Source organism: Vicugna pacos, chromosome 12 (genome assembly GCF_048564905.1).
Source record: "Vicugna pacos chromosome 12, VicPac4, whole genome shotgun sequence".
Taxonomy (NCBI): domain Eukaryota; kingdom Metazoa; phylum Chordata; class Mammalia; order Artiodactyla; family Camelidae; genus Vicugna; species Vicugna pacos.
Genome location: NC_132998.1, coordinates 17,217,628 through 17,240,247, shown reverse-complemented (window position 1 = coordinate 17,240,247; position 22,620 = coordinate 17,217,628). Strand labels below are relative to the sequence as shown.

General features: G+C 38.7%; 1 long non-coding RNA gene across 1 annotated transcript in view; it reads left to right on the top strand.

The window, feature by feature from the left end:
- The window catches only part of LOC140700429 (uncharacterized), a 98,290-nt gene extending 75,914 nt beyond the window's left edge, over window positions 1-22,376 (top strand). Inside the window, exon 3 of the long non-coding RNA XR_012078819.1 lies at window positions 22,309-22,376. This is a non-coding gene — a long non-coding RNA (uncharacterized lncRNA). The remainder of the gene's footprint in view (window positions 1-22,308) is intronic.
- The last annotated feature ends 244 nt before the right edge of the window (window positions 22,377-22,620 follow it).

Below are 22,620 nucleotides of genomic sequence, written 5' to 3'. Positions count from 1 at the left end.
ACTTAGGAAATGTGCCAAGTTTTCTGACATTTAGAAGGTACTTAATAATTGGTATTAAGTACATCTCAATTCAGCAATGTACATTGGATGTGTGTATAGTATGTTATATTTAAATTTCACTCAACAATTTTAAAAAGAGCTGTTGGCAACATTAAAACATAGCAGGTATGAATGAGCTTGGACCTCTACGATGTTGATGTCTATTGAAATGAGGGAAATAGTTAAATAAATCCCTTTATTTTAGCTTAAATTTTTTTGGAAGCTATCAAACTGTAGTCCCAGACTAGGGACTATTTTGGAATAGTCATCCCAATGATTTTTTTAAGTATCTTCCAAAAATTCCACCTTATATTAGAGGTATCAACTCCTCCTTTTGTGTTCTGAGTTACTCAAGCATGACACTTTATGATCTGAAAGCAATTTTCATATTTCTGTATTCTGGATATTCTCTTTGACCCTTTTAAATTCTTTTTTCTTGCTTTTTGTCCCTCTGAGGTATGGTCAATATTATAATGATTGACGTTTTTGTCCCAGTGAAGGAGAATTTCTTGAAGTCTTTCCTGTCTTTTATTAGTCTTGCTTCTGCCCAACACAATGCTGTTTGACCATAGGCACCATCTGAGCATGAATGAACGCTTTTTAAAAACTTGCTATTGTGTTGAAGACTATGGGAAAAATAATTTTTTTAATTTGACATAAAGATAAAAAGGCTATGCCCTCCCAAAACTTAAGCAAGCAAAACCTACATGTAAATTGCCAGCTGGTGTGGTTTCATTGTCAGTTCCCACGTAGATAAAGAGGACACAGAAGATCCCGATCCTTTATGTCCATCCCAGAAGAGGGTCTCAATGTACAAAGTCCTTGGGCCAACTTGGATCGGGGCGTCATTGGTGAGTTTGAGTCACCTGCTCACGTTCAAGTTGTGCTGGAGGGTTGGACTCTGCCCATTGGTTTAGGTTTATGTTACAATTCCATCTATTAACTGGGCAATGGGGTTCATCAAACCACTTGATCAGAGAGTGGGAAAGAGTCAGATCCCTAAACTAGAATCAGGGTTGACTGCCAGGTGGGGAGCAAGGACCCCAGCACGGCCCCAAATCAGTGTCAGTCATTGGACACTCAGACCGTTTACAAAACCAGTTCACATTTCTCTCCTGTGACTAGATGGTTAGTTCCTGAAGGTAGGGGTCCCATCATACGGATGACAGACATTCAAACTTTGCCTTTCCAGGCTTGGTTTCCTTTGAGTTCTTCTCCACAGCAGTCACAGTGATCTTGTAAGGGTGTAAGTCAGACCATGTCAATCTCAGTGTCTTCCGAGCTCAAAGCCAAACTTAACTGCAAATGACCCAAAGGGCCCTTAACGGTCCGGTCCGCCATTACCCCTCTGGCTTCATCTCCTACTATTGCCTTATCTTGTGCCCTGCTCCAGCCACACCAGCCTCCTCACTCCTCACTGCTCCCCCAAAATGCCAGACCTGCTTCGCGCGTCCCTCTGCCTCGCGCATTTTTCCCTCAGATTCACACAAGGCTCACTCCTTCTCCTCCTGCCGTAGTTCTTCACAGTCCCTTCAGGACATCCTTCCCTGGCCAGCCCATCTCTGTTGTATCCGCCCACGTCCTGCTCTTCCCTCCTTCCTGCTTGATTTTCCTCCGTAGCCTTTATCACCATCTAAAATACCTATATTATTGTTGTTGTTGTTGTTGTTCTGTTTGTTTGTTTGTTTGTTCCCATCACTAGACTCTAAGCACCCTGAGGTCAGGGGTGTTGGATGTCTTTCTTTATGACCCTATCCTCAGCACCAGAATAATGTCACACACAAATGGATGCTGAATAAGCACTCACTGAATGACGAGATGATTCTTTTATTCATCCTCCAAGCCTTAGTGCAGGAAATGTCCCCTGGTGTTCCATGCACCGGGGAAAGTGAGGCTTTCCTCTTCTCTATTTCAGTAGCACCTTCTCCATCACTCTGGGCTCCACAACGTAGGTTCTGTTAACCTCACTCCCTCTTCTCTCTCCAATGCCTGGCAACGCCCAATAAGTGAGTAACTGAAGTTGAGGGGATGATGGCTGTCCTGAGGACGAGACTCACACCAAGTGCGCAGAAAAGACTTCAGGAAAGCTCACATTGTGTCAGATCGGCATCTGTCTTAGAGAGAAAAATCAGTCCGCATGAAATCAAATTTGGTGATCATTTTTTTTTTTGGCTGTGAAAAGCTAAGTGTCTATCCTGAGAAGCCTATTCCACATCAAACCAAAGACTCAGACTTTCTTTAGCCGTTCATGTTGTCTGGTTTCTTTCAATGCCCTCACCCCTAGACACACACACACACACACACACACAGGCACAGCCTGAGGCAGGTTTCTCATCCAGTGTAGCCTATTGCAGTAATATGTTCAGTAACATAAACATACTGGCAGGATTTATAAGACCTCTAATTCTACCTTTTTGCAAACTGTTCTAGGGGATGAACTAGGAGGTAGAAGCCTCAAGTAACACAGGAGAGGATGGGAGGGAGGGTGGAAGGGCCCAGAGGTGATGCACGGACACCCAGGGCCCCACTTTCTGGCCCAGTGCACCAGGCTGGCCTCCAGCATGACTCAGTTTGAAGCCCCCTCAGAAGACTTGGCTCACGGTACTTCCTGCCGTGGTCAGACTTGGCTCAACGACTCGAACAGGCCGAAGCCTGCTAAAGAGCCCATTGGCAGATTCAGCATCCAGGGGGTGGGGGAAGGGCGGGAGGAAATAAGGCAAGAACTGAAACCTGCTGTTAAAACAACACTAATTCCCCCATAAATGTCATTTTTTATCAACAGAGTTCACACTGAAGACTTGTGAAAGGACTGAAATTCTAAAAAGATTTTTCCGTGCTGGACACTCCTTCCTACTCCGCATTAAGACCCAGAATAATGTTAAGTTTCCAGCAATTATGAATCTGAAAAATATTAAAACTCCCCCCCAAAAAAGACAGTCTAGATAACCTGACACAATGAATCTATTCCACCAGGATTATCTATGAGTGGTTTGAAGACACCTTGCATGTTTGGATATTTGAGTTAAATTTTAGAAGAAAACATACATTTCTAAATGTCAAATGAATTGGGACAAAGCCAGGTACGTATGGAATCTCAGTGAGAAATACAAGTAACTCAGAACACCAGCCTCCAATACTGTTTTTAAGACCTACCAGGGAACTGTTGATTTTTTTTAAATTGCGATACTACATAACTAGAGCATTGTGGAACTTTCCTGATTTTCTTGGATGATGATAATAAGAATAATATTGAGTTACTGTGTTGTGTGCCAAACGAGATACTCTGAGATGTTGCAGAAACACATTTAATCCTAACGACAGCTCTATAATGTAGGTATATTCCCATTTTCCCCAGCTATAGGTCCATCCATGTTGTTGCCAATGGCATTATTTGATTCATTTTTATGGTTGAGTAGCATACCATCGTATAAATACAGCACAACTTCTTTATCCAGTCATCTGTCAGCGGACATTTAAGTTGTTTCCATGTCTTGGCTATTGTAAACAGCGCTGCTGTGAATATTGGGGTGCATGTGTCTTTCTGAATTAAGGTTCCCTCTGGTTATATGCCCAGGAGTAGGATTGCTGGATCATATGGTAAGTCTAGTTTTAGTTTTTTGAGGAATCGCCATACTGTTTTCCATAATGGCTGCACCAAACTACATTCCCCCCAACAGTGTAAGAGGGTTCCCTTTTCTGCACATCCTCTCCAGCATTTATCATTCTACCCATGAGTGAAAAAAGACACAGGAAGTTTAAGTAGCTGTCCTCACACAGCTAGTAACCTGCTGAGCCGGGATTTAAACCCACATTGTCTGTCTCCTGAGACCCCAACATCAACCATCTAATTGTCTTTCTTCTCAGTGAATAACAGCCATTTCTAGCAATCACTGAATCCTTCTAGCTTGCAAAGTAAGTAATTCTTGGGTTGGAAACGAAGGATGCTGTGTAGGTGTTCAAGGTACATCTTCCACCCTTTAAGAGGAACTCAATCTTGATAGGTTGCAGCCTGTTGGAAGTATGTTGGACCATCTGTACTTCCTTCCCAAATTCTTATTCTCTGAGGACTTGATACTTTTAGGTTGTTCTTGGCCATGGCTCTTTTTCATACTTTGGACTGTGACATTTGTTCTATTCAGCTTTTCAATCTGCCCATCACATTAAAAAAAATGATTTTGCTTCACACTTTTTTACATAGCTTATCTCTTAGAATAGCTTTGTTGAGGCTCTGCTTTTCTCTGGGATAAAACACTCTGGAGGTCCAGAATCCATCTGAATATTAACACTTCCATAAACAAGTGCACTGTATGCTAGAATGTATAATGTCTTGAAGACACACTTTCACCATGGGTGGCGACCAGCATTGCTATCTTTAGGAACATTCCAAGTGAAGACTTCTTTTCTTTAGTACGTTTTTAGTGTAATTTAATGAGGTTAAAGAGGAGGGTGAATTAAACACATGTCACCGGGCATCTTGAATTGGCAATTGGAGGAGAAATAATTTATGAATTCTTGAGAAAGATCTCAAATTTCCTTAGATATGTTGCTGGACTTGTACAGGTATAGAAAAATTAAATGATAAGTGAGTATCCCAAACAAAACAGAGCCACGATCTGTAATATGACCGGAAGTTGGCCAAAGATCACAAACCGGGTAGCACTTTTCAAGAGCTTTCCTTGGTTTCTCCATCGGTGGTGATACATTCTGCCACTGGCTTTCAGCTTCATTTTATTTTAAAATTAATTCTCCAGGGTCGTATGACTTTTTTTCAGGTAAGGTGAAACAATGAACAAAACATTTTTTTAAAAAATACACTAATACAATAATACAGATTTTTAAAACTCTATTCATAGTTTTGACTCGAGGCAAGCTATGGGATATTATTGTTAAAATTATTTTAATTGATTATAGTGGCTCATGTTCATCAGAGAAAACTGGGGAACACATCAAAACAATGAATGAAATCAAGCAAACATAGGTCCTAATCTTATCAGAATGAGGAACTTCTTGAATCTCTGCTTGGACTGTGACTTCTCAGAGGGTTTAATAGTACAAATGAGAAAGACAGCAAGATTTTGTTCCTCTGGGCTTACTACAGATCAGTCAGTAAGTTGCTTTTCCAAGTTCACGCAGGAAGCAGCCCTAATGAAGACTTTAGAGTTATTTTTTCTTTACCAAAGTATAACTTAGGCTCTAAAAGTTTTGACAAACTGTAATTTTTTACATACGTGCTCCCTTTACTTTTTTTTTTTTTTTCGGTCAAAATAAGGGATTCTGCAGCCATTCTGTACTGACTCTAAAAGTCAGCAATTCCAAACCTGGTTTGTCTGTATTTTTCCTCTTTTTGTTTGTGCAAGTAAGATTTGAAAAATGCATGTGGGTTTTGAAACTCCTGCTGCGCCAGCCACGATTTCCCATAAAACAGGGAACATTTATTTGTGTATATGAAGTCCTGGACAGCAGCACTTGGTCAGACGTGAGACAGATGTATGTGTGCACAGCTGTTTGTGTTTAAGGACAGAATACAGACATAAATAAGGTTAGATACCCTTGGTTTGATGCTAGAATATTTTCATACACCATATTCAAAGGAATATCTGTCATAACTGAGCACAAGGGGAAATTTATCAGAAACAGAGCACAGAGTCCTTCCCCAGAGCCAGGATAAACAAAACGAATATGGGCCTATGAAGCTATGGTCCTATAAAATAAACTTCATTGTGCAAAAGAAAACCACCTTATTTATTCATAAAAATGTTGTCAGATAACATCGTCTTTTATGAAATTAAAAACTAGAGGTAGATTTTTCTGCCTTGTCTGTCACTATCAGAATTGCTATGATGTTAATAACACTAGAAAAGGAAGTTCCATGAAAAAACTCCATTGCTTTTTCTGCCATTTGGTTTCCTTCCTTGGGTAAGGCGCAGTAGCATCCTTCTTCTTTTCGATGAAAAAGTTCATATTGAGGCAAACCTGATACTTCTGTCGTGTATATCAATGGCCAAATGATTCCCAGAAAAAATACTTTTCTCTGCATACAACAAAAAGCACAGAAGAATAAAACGACAAATTGGAGACTCAAGGTCACAGAGATTTCTAGAGAATCTTAGACAATTTTACTGCGACAATGACCCTGAATTTTGTGCCTCGGGAAAAGTCTAACAGGGAACTTTCCAAAGTCCTCTATTTATTTATTTTGATTCTAACTCTTTAGCTTAATCGAGTTAGGAAAGATCATTCACTTTATGCGCTATACGGACAAAATAATTTGCCTCTAAAGCAAAATTCGTCCCAACAGATTTTTCTAATGAGTGGTATAAATAATACTTCTCTGCCAAGATTTTCACATCGCAAATGCTCCCTCCCCTCTCTCCAGGTCTTCCCTTCAAGAAAATCCCTTTAAAAGCTTAGAGCAGCCCTTCAAAGTAGCGACAGACTGTGTTTACAAGGTGCTCTTGTTTTGATGACAATCCTAAAACAACTCCTTTAAAGGGTTTGTTTAAAAGAATCCAAGACTCACAGATATCCATAACTGAAATGCGATACTTTATTTACGTAAGTTTAGACTTTGAAGAAGTGTTTTGTTTTGTTTTCCTGTCAACCCAATAAATCATATTGAGAATCATGGGTGACTTACAACGTTCAAGACCCAATGAAGACGACTTAGTTTATCCTTTTAACCTCGCCTCTGATAACTTGGCCATTATTAGTTTAAGCCATATGATGAAAACAGAGGGCTGAAAACCAGAATGTGCTGCTACGAAATAAAGTATTTCACACTGTGTCTAAAAGTGGGTACATTTGCTAAGATTTTACGGATCTTCAAAAATTGTCAGATCTCTCTGATATGCATATGTAGAACTTGTTTAATATAATTTTTAGAATTATATATTTTGTGTCATTATATGCACAGAGAAACACAACAGGGAAACAATGGAAAAAGAATACAATTATGAAGCAATGAAAAGTCCTTTTTATTCATCTCACAAATGAAATTAGTACATAAAACAGCATTAGAAAGACCTTCATACTGTAAAATAAAATGTGTTTTTAATCGTCATGCATATATGATTGCATCATAATCTGGAGGGGTAAAGAGTGCCCTGAAGGATTACATATTCCCAGGTGGAAGCTTTTTAAGTTCAATTATATTTTGTGTAAACTTGACTACAGTGTCTGTTCAAATTTTCTGATTTGATCATTTTATTCTCAGTCTATTTTTAAGAATAAAGACAGAGGGCTAGCTACTCATGGAAAAAGAAAATTTGCAAATCTACAAAGATGAACACTGTTAGGAATCACAGGGAAAACCATGCATCATATGGTGATGCAAAGGTTTTTCCAACACCTGCTTGGCACCGTGCCCACCAGCATCACGCTTTCAGCACTGGGTGACTATGGCGTGCTTTCTTATCTCTCCCTAACCCGCCCCCTTGGACTGTGAGCTCCACCAGGGAAAACAGGACCATATCTTAAGTCATTCTTTTATACCACACACTTGGACAATGTTTGTTTTGCGGATGAAAGAGCCAGTTCTCCCACATGAAAAATAGGAACAATACATCATGGTTTATCTGTTGGTGTCACCACTCCCAAGGGGGATTCCATGTGACACGCTTTGGCCCAGCCAGTCTCAGCTTCTTCTTGGTATCACAAGAGCGCCATCACTTTATCTTGCTTCTATAAACACCTATCCCACATTCCTTTCTTTGGTCCATCCTCTGTGTACCCACCCAACACACACACACACACATCCCATTCACTCTTAAGATTTCTGAGTCACCAAGCAGAATAACTAAATTAGGCACAGACTTCTCCCCACTGAGCTTGAGCAGCCTCGCTGAAGCCCACGCATCGGTGCATCTGCCTCTAGATTTCTGTCGAGCAGCTGCTTCCCCACCCTGACCCCTCAGTGGCTTGGTTATCCAGCTCCTGCCCAAGGAGCTGTGGATGTGATGGGAGAGAGTGACCGAGAGCGGTGCCCATCTCATGTTAAATGAAATATTCCAAACATCCAGAAAACTGTAGCTAATGATGTAAAGAATATCTGTGTACAATCACCACTGGCCTTATTAAATCTCAGTATTTTGCCATATCTGCTTCAGAGCTCTTTTTTGAAACATAAAGTAGAACAGATGTGGTTAAGCTCCTCACGCCACCGACCTTGAGCCCATTCTACCCTTGCCCATAATACATGTGAAGGTCAACACTGCTCCGCATTTGGTGAATACTGTTTCCTTACATGGCTTCAGACCCTTATTGCATAGAAATACATCCATAAACATGTGTAGTATCGACTTGCTTGTTTTATACACATATGTTGGTATCATATTTTACATTTAATTCTGCAACTCTTCTTTCTTTTAACATTACATGGTTGCGATTTATAGATGTTGGTTTTGAATTATTGCTATGTTTGTACTCAGAAATGTATAAATAATTTAGAGCCTGAACTATGGTCTTTATAATGTTTATGCATTCTAGAAAAAAATACGTTTATTGTAAATAACTAAAATCTTTCCCCCAAATATTGCATAGAACTACAAAAGCACCTCAAAAGTATGTCTTATTGCAAAAATGCCAAATCAAATTCAATGTTTATCCATTTTGCCAGGAGATAAGCAATTACTTTGTACAAAATTTCCTCAGAAATGAACAAATAAGTTGACATATGGCACTGCATGGCATATACATTCCTTACTTGTACGACATCAAGATTCTGGATAATTGGCAATAGTCATCAGAATACTTTATAAAAAAAGAGTTTTTTTTTTCTCAACAGAGGTGATTTTTTTTTAAGCAAACAGGAAAAAGAAAAGCTAAAAATAGGCAAACACATTTCTGCCATTAATAGTTGGGTTGAAACACATTGACAATATTAATTTTTATTATTGAAACGCTATCTGATATAGAAAAATCTAATGAACTTACCTCAATTTGTGTGAAAGATTGTATCAAATGTATATTTTTTTTATATAAGGGGCAAGTGCTTAGATTTCCTGAATCAATTGTAAAACATACAACCACAAGAGGGAGCCTTGAGTGAAAATGCATAAATTTCCATACTTTTTTCCTAAATTAGTGATAGAATAATGGTAAAGAACCAAGCATAAGAAGGAGGTAGTGAACACAAGATAGAATATTGAAACTGCTGCTTCGTATGCCCCATTGACGTGCGGTCTGCAAACATACATTGTCACTTTCTGACAAATAATATTTGTTATGCAGGCTTAGATGCTCCATTTAACGTGTATATTATAATATTAATGTATTATTTTAATTTATTATTAGCAATGGCAATAACAACAAAAGCTACATTTTATTGAGTTTTTAATATATGCCAGACACTATACGTAGTGTTGACAGTGTACACATAGTGGACCCTACATAGAAAGATTACATTATATAATAAATGTTGTATAATTTTCTTGATAACCCAGTAAGGTAGGTTTTTGTGGGATTCTTTGGTTTGGCTTATTTTTTATTTTGTTGTAGTTGCTGCTTCATCTTATGGTTCAGGAAATTCAAGTTTAGAGAGGTGAAGAAATTTTTCCCAGATGACCCAACTAATAATAAATGGCAGAGTCAAACCCAGACCTATGTCATTCTAAAGTCAGGTGGCCAAGTTCAGCAAATACAGGTAGAAGGCAACCAGTTATTTCGAATTTCAGATATACAATAAATAATTTTAATATCAGTACATCCCTTGCAGAATTTGGGACATACATATACTAATTGTTGTTTATCTGAAATTTATATGTATCTGGGCATTCCGTGTTTTAACTGGCAACCCTATTCTAAAGCTGATCTAGAGTCTTAATTCTCTGTTATTTGACTCTCAAGAACTAGAAAGTCTTCCCTTGATGAAGACAAGAACAGCCACTATTGTGCTTGTCTAAACAGATGAAGGTCGATGCTAATTGTCTCGTTGTCTCTTCAGCACAACCCAATAGCTTAGGGGTTCTCAAATGTTAGTGGGTATAAATGTCATCTTATTGTAAGTACACATTCTCCAACAGCCTTTGGCCGGGCCTAGAAGTGGACAGTTTTTAACAAGTACACCAGATGTTTCTGACAAAGGCAGCCATTGGCCTGTTCCCTGAGAAATAGTGAACCAGCAGGCCTGCTCAAGAAGAGCACAACGGCATTAGAAAATGTGGTAGAAAAAGTAAAAATTATCTTAGGGGCGAGGTGGGCCACCCTATGAAGTCTGACTGAAATGATTAGAAATGTAGTCAGAAAAAAACTATGAGCTGAGGAAAGACCCTATTGAACTTCAGGCTGTCATGACACACAGAGGTCACTAATATTTTTTAACAAGCTAATCAGTTAAACCCGATGTTCATTTGATAGTCTTCTGCTGCTCTTCTGGACGTTGGCCACTGGGATGGAGGCTGATACCCTTGAACATGCTCTATGCATCCAAATTTAATGTTCACTGTCTCCACTGCTAAGTTACTCCTCTCCATGCAAAGCCTATTGTAACTCTGCAGGTTGGCCATTCAGGGAAGAAATGATTCAGACATTCAGACTTTTTTCCCAGATTTTGAATTACTGATCTGAGAACCTTCATACAGTGGGAGAAATTAAAACAAGAATCAACTTAAGTAAATGGGTGCAACTGAATGTTTTTCTGCTAAATGCTACGAAGGAGCTCAAATCCCAAAAAAATCTTAGAAAGATAGCATTAAATGATTTCAAGATTTCCCCCCTCCACATTCTTTCAAATATTGCCTACAGGTGTTTTAGTGTCTATATTTTTAACCCTGACAATATACTTCCTCACTTTAAATGTACACAATATTCAAAATGTCTTGTTATTCCACAGGGGAGGGGATAGCTCAGGGGTAGAGTGTGTGCTTAGTGTGCACAGGGTCCTGGATTCAATCCTCAGGACCTCCGTTAAAAAATAATAAACCTAATTGCCTCTCCCCTCCAAAATTGAATTAAAATTTTAAAAAAACTTATTATTTCAGTAATTTAATAGCAATGAGGGCCAGAACTGGGAAAGAGATGTTAAGCATATAAAGAGCCAATAGTAAAGACATTTTAATGGTAGAATTAATAGAAATTGGTAACTTATTAAATACATAGAATGAGAATAATATCATTTTTCCCTATTATGGTCATTATGATCATTTTATTAGTAACTCTACCTTGCTAAGTAGTATGCCATGCGTGTCCTTGGTACCTACTGGACTGTGAAGAATTCATTTTCTTTTTGCTTTAATTAGATGATGGCTTTTCAGATGTGCACTTCCAGCAACAGTCCTGCTGCCCCTGATTTGCTGTTTATATCCCTCTGAGGAAGAACTGAATGCCACCAGAAGATAACAGTTGACCAAGACATTTAAGTGAATAATCTTCTTTTTATGCATTATCCAACTACTTTTCTCAAGTTGTATATGGTGGAAAATAATGTTAAATAGGTTTGGACCTGCAGTAAATCTCAGAGCCATGGCTCAATTAAACAGGCATGGTGAATACAGAGAGATTATTAGGTACGGATCATTATTTCCCAGCCATATTAGACTCCGAAACTCTTTTTTTCTGAGAATCTTGTCATGGATCTGATGTTCCATCAAATACACAAGCACATACGTACGCACTTAGACCTGTATGCTTGCTTTATGTTAACAGTTTCTGGACTTAGAGCAAGAGCATTGTGTAGCCATTTTATTCCTCCACAAAGACGTTTTGTCATATGTCGTCCACTTTTTCTGGATAGCTGAATTCCTGGGTAAATGCGATGGTGCTATTCTGTCCTTGCTAGGAACTGTGCATTCCCACCAGTAGATAGTCTGTGTAATCCGACCTACCTAAAGAATTCTGGGTCCTTTGCTTTTCCACATCAGTTTTTGTTTTTATTATCCTGCTTTATTTTATTATTTTTTAAATTGAGTCATAGTCAGTTTACAATGTTGTATCAATTTCCAGCGTAGAGCACAATTTTTCAGTTATACATGAACATACGTATATTCATTGTCCACGTCAGTTTTTTAATTGGCTTATCAATTTCTTCAAAAATGCTTGTTCAGATTTTGAATAGGATTTCATTGAATCTACAAACTGGTTCAGGGAAGATTGGCAGGTTAACAAAATTGCATCTTCCAATTCATGAAAATGGCCTTGCAATTCATGAAAATATCCCTTCACTTGTTTATTTAATAAAGTTTATCTTTCAGTTCCAAAGTTTCCATTTGGTTTTTTTCACAGTTTCCTTTTTTGGGTTTTCAATTTTTTTTTTTTTTTTTTTGCTGAGTTTCTAATTCTCCACTGAGACTTTCATTCACTGAAAATATGTCTTTTGGTTTACTTCTGCTTTTTTTGTTTTTTTACTTTATTGAGAGTAGTTATATCACTTTAAAATCCTTATCAATAGTTTCAACACGTTGTTTGTTGTCTTAGGTTCAGACTGGATGAATTTTTCTTGGTCTTTCATATTTTGGACAGTCTTCAAGGTTATCCTGGATATTGTGAATTTTAAGTTGTGGAGATTCTGGATTCTGTTATTTTACTCTGCTGAGCATTTGCTTTTAGAAACTAATTTTCTCCACGGGGCTTGTACTTCAGACTCAGCTGGGTTTCTTGGGTGGCCTCTCTCGTCTCAGTTCAGGCGCCTTTAGCTGGGTTGCTTTGTGTCTGCTTCATGTGTGCGTGGTGCAGGTTTCCATCAAAAATGTAGGCAGACAAATTAAGTATCCACTTTTTGGTTCTTTCCCTTGTGAGGTTTACCCACTATCTTCAGTGGATCAGGTTTTGTGGCTGTTTTTACTTTCACTGGCCACAAGTTCTGGGTCTTTCCATGCGAGTGCCGACTCCTGAGTGTATCCCCAAGACTGCACGTAGCCCAGGATAAGAGCTGTGGAGGGAGGAGCTAAAGAAAACATCCTGTGCTCCCTCCTTCGAGGGAGCGCATCTTCTGTTCACTGCCCAGTACCTTTGGGTAATTGTTTCATGTGTTGCTTGCAGGTTTTAAAGTATTTTCTGCAGATTTTTTTTTTCTAGTAGGGTCTTAGCCCATCATTCCAAGAAATAGAACACCCTACCTGAAAATCTGCTCTTCCAAACTACAAAGACACCACTGAATCCATGAGTTCAACTTGAAATACCATCTCTACCCCACTAAAGGCAACTCCCTTAATCTCTGGTGAGCCCAACACGACTGCATGCTCTCAATTATTCACTGATGGTCATTCTTGAATATCTAGATTCCAATAATTATTCATGTTGCCATGATATTATGCTCTTTTCTTCATCCCCTGTTTTCTTCTCTTTAAATGGGCCACCCATGAACCCTGTAGCCTGTCTTTGCTGTAACCTTAATTGAGCTGTTTTGTATCCTTCTTTCATGTTCAAATCTCTACCCATCCCGGCAGAGACAGGTTACAAAAGCCTACTTTCCTTTCTTCCCTCAACATCATTCATTTTCCCCCAACAACAACTGACTGAGAGTTGTTCTTGAAACAATGTAAATATTTGCTTAGGATTTTATCCTAACGTCCCACTCAGCAGCACATCCATATGGATAAAACAGCAGGGACGTGTCACAGAAAACTTTCTACATTCTACAACTTAACAACTAAAGGGAGTCTTTATTTAATTAAAATTTTGTATCTGTCTTAATTTCCGCTCGTAAACAACACTGAATTCCTCAAGGCCCTTATTTGCATTTTCCATTTCCTTTACATTAATGATGTCTTGAATTCTTGGCTAGACCTCATCGGCAAAGCCATTCCCCTTGAGTATGAGTAACAAATGGAGTCTATCTCTTAGACATGCTTCAGATTCCCCAACAGCTTCAGAATGAAGCAGGTCACTGCCAGGGCCATTATCCAAGAGTATCCTAAATCCCACAGGTCTAGACGTCTAATCGAGGGGTCAGACAAGACGCAATTAAGCTGTCGATAATTTTTTTTAAATATTTTTTACCTATAGATTAAGAGAAAGACAATCTGCATTTCTATGAATATAAGAGTTCTGCAGGACTTACTCTGGGTCAGACACTGTTCAAGCACTTTATTAATACTTGAAATAGATAAAGGGAAAACTTAACGGTAGGCTGGATCTTAAAGCATTAGCTGTTTCAGTAAGATCTAAGCACTAGGGAGATGAGGCTGACAGAAGTAAAATATTCTTTAAATTCTCCTCTGAGGAAGTAATATGTACTGAAGGTCTTATCTCCGTGAGGAGACACCCAGCTGGGAACAAAAATGCCTTTGTGTGGTGGGCATGTGGGTCAGTATCTTATTTTTGTTGAAGAGTGGAGAAATATGTATTTGATTACAAGCGTCAAGAAAAAGGAAGGGTGTTTCTGGGAAGCGGACCTTCACAGCAGGCATGCAGCCAGAGTCAGGCAGAACAGGCTGGTCAGGAAAGGTGGTGGGTGTTCAGGACCCAACCCTTGACAAACCCTTGGGGAACAGCCAAAAGGAATTTCTCTCACCTGGTCAGAGCCTCACTCTCTGTGGGCGGTATCATCCACAGCTGTACATGATCTAAATATGCAAGCATCTTTTATGAGCTGCCTCCGGTGGAACACAAGAACATAAAAATATTGTACCCTACTTTGAACTCTGGGCAAAGCTGTAAACATTGCTGACATTTCTTGATGTCAATTGGACTGTACTTCCTAGCATTCTTTCTTAATTGGTTTTGACTGGGCTGAGACATACAGATGACTACAGTAATCTTAATAATTATATCTACAATTGTCCGAAAGTCTTTAAGAAACGAGAGCACACTACTAAAACTGCATGAGATAACAGTTTAAAATGACTTTAATAACCGTGACGTTAATAGCTAGAAGTAGGGAATTTTAGATAAAATTCGAAGAGTTTTATTTGTCTTCAATATCCATTTCATTTCCCTCGCGTGTTTAACAGGATGCTCCCGAGCTATCATGCATTCTGTGCTTGTGTAGTGTTTCACCTGCCCTTGGAGTGGGTTGGAATTTTATTTTTATTTTTCATACAAAATTAGCACACTTAATGGAAACAACACACTTAGATGCAACTCCAGGGTTATTGAAAAAGGAAATGGGGAATTCAAAACTGGGGAAAACACTAATTTGAACATATTGTTTGACATGTCTATTTTAGGATAGTGAACCAAATTTAGCAAAAAGGGGGGAAATGTATTAATACATTCTTACATCAGAGCAAAGTAAAAAAGACACTTAACTTGAAATGGAAGTAGCGACATGACTTACGACCTTCTGGGAAAAAGGGAGCTAAGTGGAATGAGTTGAACTTGTGATAGGCTCCATGTCCATGAGGATGCTTGACAAAGACAAAAAAATACCAAAGTATGCTAGAGAGAAGTCAAACATACTTATAGGGGTCAGGGATCAATGCCGTGTCTACTAAAGATGGAGAGGTTTCAGAGGACAAATCATTCTGTTAATAACAGTGGGGATTCTTCTGTATAGCGCAGGCTATTACAAGATATTCAGTATCTTGTAATAAACTTTAATGAAAAAATAATATGAAAACAAATATATGTATGTATATGCATGACTGGGACATTGTGTTGTATACCAGAAATTGACACATTGTAACTGACTATACTTCAATAAAATGTTTTTAAATGATGAAGCACTTCGATATGCCTAATGGATATATTACATCCTCTTCCCTATAACTCTGGTTGAGAAGTGAAAAATATTAAGGAAACAACCAAAAAAGGAAAGAAGAAAAGATGAGTTCTGCTGAGTTGACAGAGATGCCATTTTCGGTCCTGGAATGAGTAACAAGAACAGTCTTGAGACAAAGTGAAGCCTGAGTCCGCTGAGGCGTACTCTGGGGTTTTGGGAAACTGATCTTTGTTTTGCTCAAGAGCTCAGTAAACATTCTGGAATGTGCCGGAGTTGTTTATATCAGCTACTTGCTTCTGATGAGCGGGCCAGTCTTCGGAACAGCCAGATGTGAGGCGGATCAAGGGGGAGAGCCCTGGTGAGAATTACCACAGGAGCCCCTCCTGTCCAGTAGACGCCAGTCCTCCCGAGGGGCATCGTTCGCATTCCAGAGGTTTCTCACCGAAGACCTTTTGCACCTTCTTCTGTTGACATCTCTCTGCCAACAACACCATTACTCCACTGTAACAAACATCATAAATTGCAACTACTAGTAGACTAGATAACAGAATTAACTTCTAAATGACCAAGCGGACATTTTTTTAAGTAGTAAAGTCAAATATACCACAATATAGAGTTGAAATAAAATCAAATATATTATTTGAAAAATTAAAAGGCATCAAGATTAATTCCCCTCTTAAAAGACCGACACTGGGAGATTGAGTTAAAGAACAGTAGATATTTTTAGGTAAAATGTATGAAAAGCTAAGTAATAATAAGTAGATGAAAATAACTGGGCAAAAAACACAAAGAAGCAGAAATGGCAATATTAATAATAGAGAAGGTAGAATTTAAGGTTAAAATTATGAAATGGGATAGTGGCATCATGTACCAAAAAAAAGTCATAACCTATATATACCAAATTAAAAAGCAGATAAACATGCAAAACAGAACATCCGAAATATATGTAGAACTTGATTTTTAAAAATGAGTTTACAGCACTAAAGTCGGTACAATTCTTTCAGGATCACGCATACTTAGTAGAAAACATGAAAAAAGAAATGATGTATAAAATAATTAAAAAAAAAACACACTCCATTTAATGTGTACTTATGTGTGTGCATACGTGCCTGTGAGTGATGAGAGTGAGCAGGAGAGACAAAGAGAACGATGCTGCTTGCAAATATTACACAATTTCCAATTTTTTAATGTTACTGGCATAGGTGCAAAATCAATTAATCATTTTGCCACAAGGGAAGCCTCGATGAAATCCAAATAGTAGAGATTTTACAGGCTGCATTTTCTGATCACAAATCAATTAAATAAAATACACAAAGGTAATAGTAAAAGTTGATTATATGGAACTCTCTGGAAATTAAGAATTATCTTTCTAAAGAAATTCTAAATCACAAGCTAAAAACAAAAATTACGAAAAGATATACAGGAAAAACAAAAAGAAAACATTATATCCAAATCCTTAGATACAGCTGAAGCTGGAATGCCTTCAAATTTAAGAAAGGAATACAGTGTTAAAAATTAGAAAAGGACTGGCAAGACTGATCAGAAGAAAACACGGAGACAAAAATCAGTATCAAAAGTTGGGAAAAGAGAAATAGGAAAAAAGATATATGAGAAAGTATAAATATACCCAAGTTGCATTATTTGAAAAGGCCAATTAGAAAACAACAATTCCTAGCGAGCTTGATTAAGGGAAATACATAGAAAGAAAAAAAATCATACAGATTTAGAAACGAGGAGAAGCCATAATGTAGCTGATACTATGAGAATTATAAAAGAACGCCATCTACAATCTATAACAGGCATTTTTAAGACACAGAGAAAATTGATAATTTCTTTGTAAAATATAAATTTGACCCAAGAAGGAGTAGAATGCTTGCATAAACCGATGACAAGAGAAGGGATTTAAAACATGTGGCAGTTTCCTTATGCTACATACATCTGCATCCAAGTCACTGTCTATTTTTTACCTCTTGACATTGGGCTCGGCCCTAAGACTTTCTTTAACCAATAATACACGGGTGAAGGGAGAGTATGCCAGTCTGAGCCTAGCCTTTCAGAGGCTTCAGGAGTTTCTGCCCTGTCTTTGCCTCTGACACAGCCATGAAAAGGATAGGTACTCAACAGCCGCCTCTCCAAGGAGGATGTGAGACACACGTGGTACAGAGCCAGCCCAGCCCAGCAGAAGTCAGTGATCCCCAGCAGATGTGTGGATGAATCAGCCAGATCAACAGAGACAATCAGAGCTGCCCCAGGTGATCTGCAGACCTGAGAGTAACACACCGACTGTTGTTCACATCTTCACGTTTTGGATCAGTTTGAGAGAGAGAGACAGTGAGAGAGAGGAGTAGAGATAGGCAGAGAGGGAAAGAAAGGGGAGAGGAAGAGAACTATAGGCCAATCTTATTTTTTAACACAGAGTGAAATTCATAAAAGCAATATTAGTGTAAAAAAAATCTGATTAGCAACTCAAAAAACCACTATTTTATGACCAAGAACAGTTTGTCAAGGAATGTGATTTTAGTTCAACTCTTTCTCTCTTCCCCTTCTGGTCTACCAAGTCTACATCTATATTGCCCTACAGGTTCTAAATGCTCTGTCCTATATTTTCCACTCTTTGTCTTTGCGTTTCGGTCTGGGTGATAGCTTTCCACCTGTCATCATGTTCTCTAATGCTTTCCTCAGCGTGTTGTGTCCACCAGTGGGCCCATCAAAGGCTTCTTGTTTTCTATTATCATGCTTTTTATTTCCAGCATTTCCATTGGATTTCATTTTGCTAAATGTAGCATGTGTAGTTGAAAAAAAAATGAGATGATGTTGTTGGATGCTGTGTTCTGTGTGTGCTATTTACCTCTTCTATGCCTTCCACATCCAATTGAGAAAGGTGTGTCAGAGTCTCCCACCAAGACTGCATGCAAATCTGTCTGTTCATTTACTTTAAACCTGTATTGGATGCATGATTTATGATTGAGATATGTTTCTGCTGAGAGATATTACTATGAAATGTTATTCTTAGTCTTCAATAATGCTTTGTGCCTTAAATTCTACATCTTCTCTTAAAAGAATAGTCACATCTGCTTTCTTTTGGTCAGTGTTTGTATGGTATAGCTTTTTCTCCCCATCATTTTCTCTTTGAACCTGCTGTGTGCTTGCATTTAAGAGGTCTCCTGCAGGCTGCCAGAGGGGCTTCAAGATGGCAGAGTAGAAGAATGCAGAGCTCCCCCCTCCCACACATCCATCAAACGTACACCTACATGCAGAACAGTTCTCACAGAACACCCACGGAACTCTGGCGGAAGATCTTATACAAGCAGGTCCGCAAATAAGCTGCCTGTAATAAGCTTTTGGCTCTTTATCCAATCTGAGGTCTTATTCTTTTACTTGAACTATTTAGACCATTTACTGATAGGCACGTGGGTGGCCTTCCCACGTCTTGAAGAAAGGTCTGTCGCCCAGCTGCAGGGAGCGTGACCAGCAGACGGCCTCCCTCAGGGTCCGCCTCAATGGCAGCGGGGCACTGCACCCCACGTCCCCCTGCTCTGACTAGGGCTGTGTTCATCTGGAGACGGAGCAAGTTCTAAAGGCCTGGCCAAGTCCACACAGCATAAGGCAAGTCTGATGGCAAGCCCCACTCCACAGCTCCCTGCGGGGTTGACAGAGAATTTATCTGGCCTGAATCTCGTTTTACCCTGTCCCTCTGCCCAGTTCGCCGACCTCCCGGTCTTCCCTGTTCCTAAGGCACAGCTGAGGACGGAAGCCTGATGGACCTCCGTCAGCTCAACACTGACTGAGGGCTAGCTCTGCTCTTCAGAGTTTCCAGCCTCCCTTCAAAGTCTAAGGTTTTGAGGGGAGGCCTGTGGAACATGGGGAGGCCATTCTCCGTTTCCTCAGCCCTGCGACACTGCAATACATTCATTCTGCCTTCAGGCCTTTAGGCCCAGCTCCTGGCCTCCTAAACAGAGCAGACCTTAGCAAATGCGCTGCAGGGAAAAACCAGTGACTGGGCGTCCCCTCAGTTTTCTAATGTATCACCCCAGGACCCTGAGCCAACAGCTTTGCCCATCTCTATTTCCCCCAGCGGAACCTCTCTCTGCTTGGAGAAACGCAGTTTGCCTGTGGCCATGCTCAAAATCAGCAAAATCTCCAAACAGAAATAGAGAAAACAGCTGGAGATCATCCGCTCACCTCAGGAAACTTCCTCCTCTTTGAGATTTCAGTTGTTCTAATGATCCTCACTTACATAGCTGTTCTCAGGCCTTTAAAAATAGGGTTTTAAACTAGGAGTTTGGGATCAACATATATATATATACGACCATATATAAAATAGATAAGCAACAAGGACCTACAGAGATATTGAATATATCTTGTAATAACCCATTATGGAGAGGAACCTGAAAAGGAATATATACAGATATATATATACACACATATGTGTGTGTGTATAACTGAATCACTTTGCTGTACAGCTGAAACTGACACAACATGGTAAATCAACTGTGCTTCAATAAAAGATAGGCTTAAAAAAATTATCCCATGTTTTTAGTTGTTAGAGTAGGGGCATTCGTTCGCTGTAGCATCCTACTCAAAGTGGAGGTCTCAGGTATCCGCTGACCCTTCCTTTGTTCTTCTCCTTCTTCGTGCACTCAGCTGCCACGTCCCACTGATTCCATTCCTACCGGGTTCCTTGGATCTTCTGTCTTTTTCCTTCCATGGCCAGCACTTTAGTTTGGTTATTCCAGGATGTTTCCAACAGCATCAGTCTCTCTCCTCCACACCCCAGGAGACTCCTCTGGAGACTGACTGTTGTAAAGCACAGCTGTAATGATACTACTTTCCAACTAGAATCTTCCCATGGCTTTTTGCCACAATTTAATGTCAAATTCTTGTCCCGAGATATCTCTTGTTTTATGATTCCTATTGCTAACGCTTCACCCAAACCAAATTATTTAGTGTTCCATGAACGTACTGCACACATCGCCCCTATTGACCTTTGTCTATGCTGCTCCCTCTACTTGACAAGATACATTTTTAAAATTTAATTTTTTTATGGAAGTATAGTCAGTTACAATGTGCCCATTTCTGGTGTACAGCACAATGTCCCAGTCATGCATATGCATACATATGTTTATTTTCATATTCTTTTCCATTAAAGGTTATTATAAGATATTGAATATAGTTCCCTGTGCTATACAGAAGAAATTTACTTTTTAATCTATTTTTATATATAGTGGCTAACATTTGCAAATCTCAAACTCCCAAATTTATCCCTTCCCACTCCCTTTCTCCTGGTAACCGTTACATTTAATTATTTCCCCCGTAAACATCTGCTTTTAGAAATCCTAGCCATGATTCAAGTCACCATTTATATGCTGCCTCTTCTGTAAAAACTTCATTTATGCTCCAACAAAATCTCATGAGTTTGCCTGCCTCTAAATCTTCCTGTTATGTAGTTTTAATTTGTCTTCTGGTGTTTACTAAATTCTGTCTGACATTATATTGATTTGTGTATCTCCAGTACTAAAATGTAAAATTTCAACATTGGGGACCTATTTGTTCTATCTGGTAAAATAGACATTTATTAAGCACAGAAAATAACAAACATTTATAAATAAACAAAAGAGTGAGTCTCATAAGTGATCAAAAACAAGCTGGTGTTGAACTGTAAAAAGATTTTCTAATGTGGGAACCTCTCCCTTTTCCACTTTGTTCTTCACTGTATTTCGGCAATATTGGGGGTGGGAGGTATTCGGATTACCTGTAATGAATACTTGGACCAAAGTCAGCCTCCTCCTTGTCTTTTTTGTTTTAGCCTGATCATCTTCAAAGCCATTGTAGAGAGAGATGACTTGGAGCAAGTACAAAATATTTCTCGAAGTGGCATAATATGTTTGTCTTAATTTACAGTGGGTCTTAAAGTTTAAAATTTCAGTATTTGTCCACAAAGTGCTTTCAGCACCTCAGAAGAATAACAGAATCCAAATACAAAGTACCATTATGTTGTTATCTTCAGTTTCTCAGGTTACGAGTTCATGCTTATTACTCGTGTAGTTGGATCTCTACACTTCTACAAATCCTTCCCAGAAACAGTCCCACCCTAAATGAAACCGTTCAAAGTAAAGACTCTTAGTTTTAAAGCATAAATAAATAAATGATGAAACTTGGTAAAATGATCTGTTAAACCCCACTTGGAACAAAAGAGTATCAATAAGAAACTTTATAAATGATGCAGAGAAACATTTATTTATCAGCTAAACCCCTTTATTGCCTGCAAAGTATCAGCTGTCATGTTCGATAAAACTATGTGAGTCATAAGTTTCCAACAAGCACTTATCATTACCCGTCATCGACTTATGTGGACTTGGAGTTGGGGAAAGCAAGCATGAAGGTCTCAAGCTTGAAACAATTGGTAACATAGTTGAATGAGATTATAGCAGAATGTCTCTCTCCTATCATGGGATAATCTGATATAAGCTAGTTTGGGTGTATATACATAAGAAAAAATAAAATCACTTAATTCAGTAAATCTGGTTTCTAAAATGGGCAAATTAATAGCTTATTGAAGCTGTGCAGCCTGTATTTAATAAATGTAAATTTATTTTTAATAAATTTGGAAATAAAACAATATATATGTTGTGATATGCATAATTTTAAATCTCTCTCTCTCTCTAAACTCCAAGATTAAATTGAAAAAGCAGCTGAGGATGAACGGCAAGATCAAGAGTGTGGACTCTGAAACCAGACTGCCTAGATTCAAAGCCCAGCTCAACAACGAACTAGGTAGCCTTAAGCAAGTTAATTAAGATAAAGTTCCTATACATTGCTTGCCTTAATTGGAGCATTGGTGATTGGGTGTATGTATTTGTCAAACTCCATTTAACTGATCATTTAAGATCTGTGGATTTTGTTTGACATAAATTATATCTCGATAAAAAGGAAACAAATATTTTAAAATTAGCATTCCTTAAGAAAGGGAAAAAAAATCACAGTAG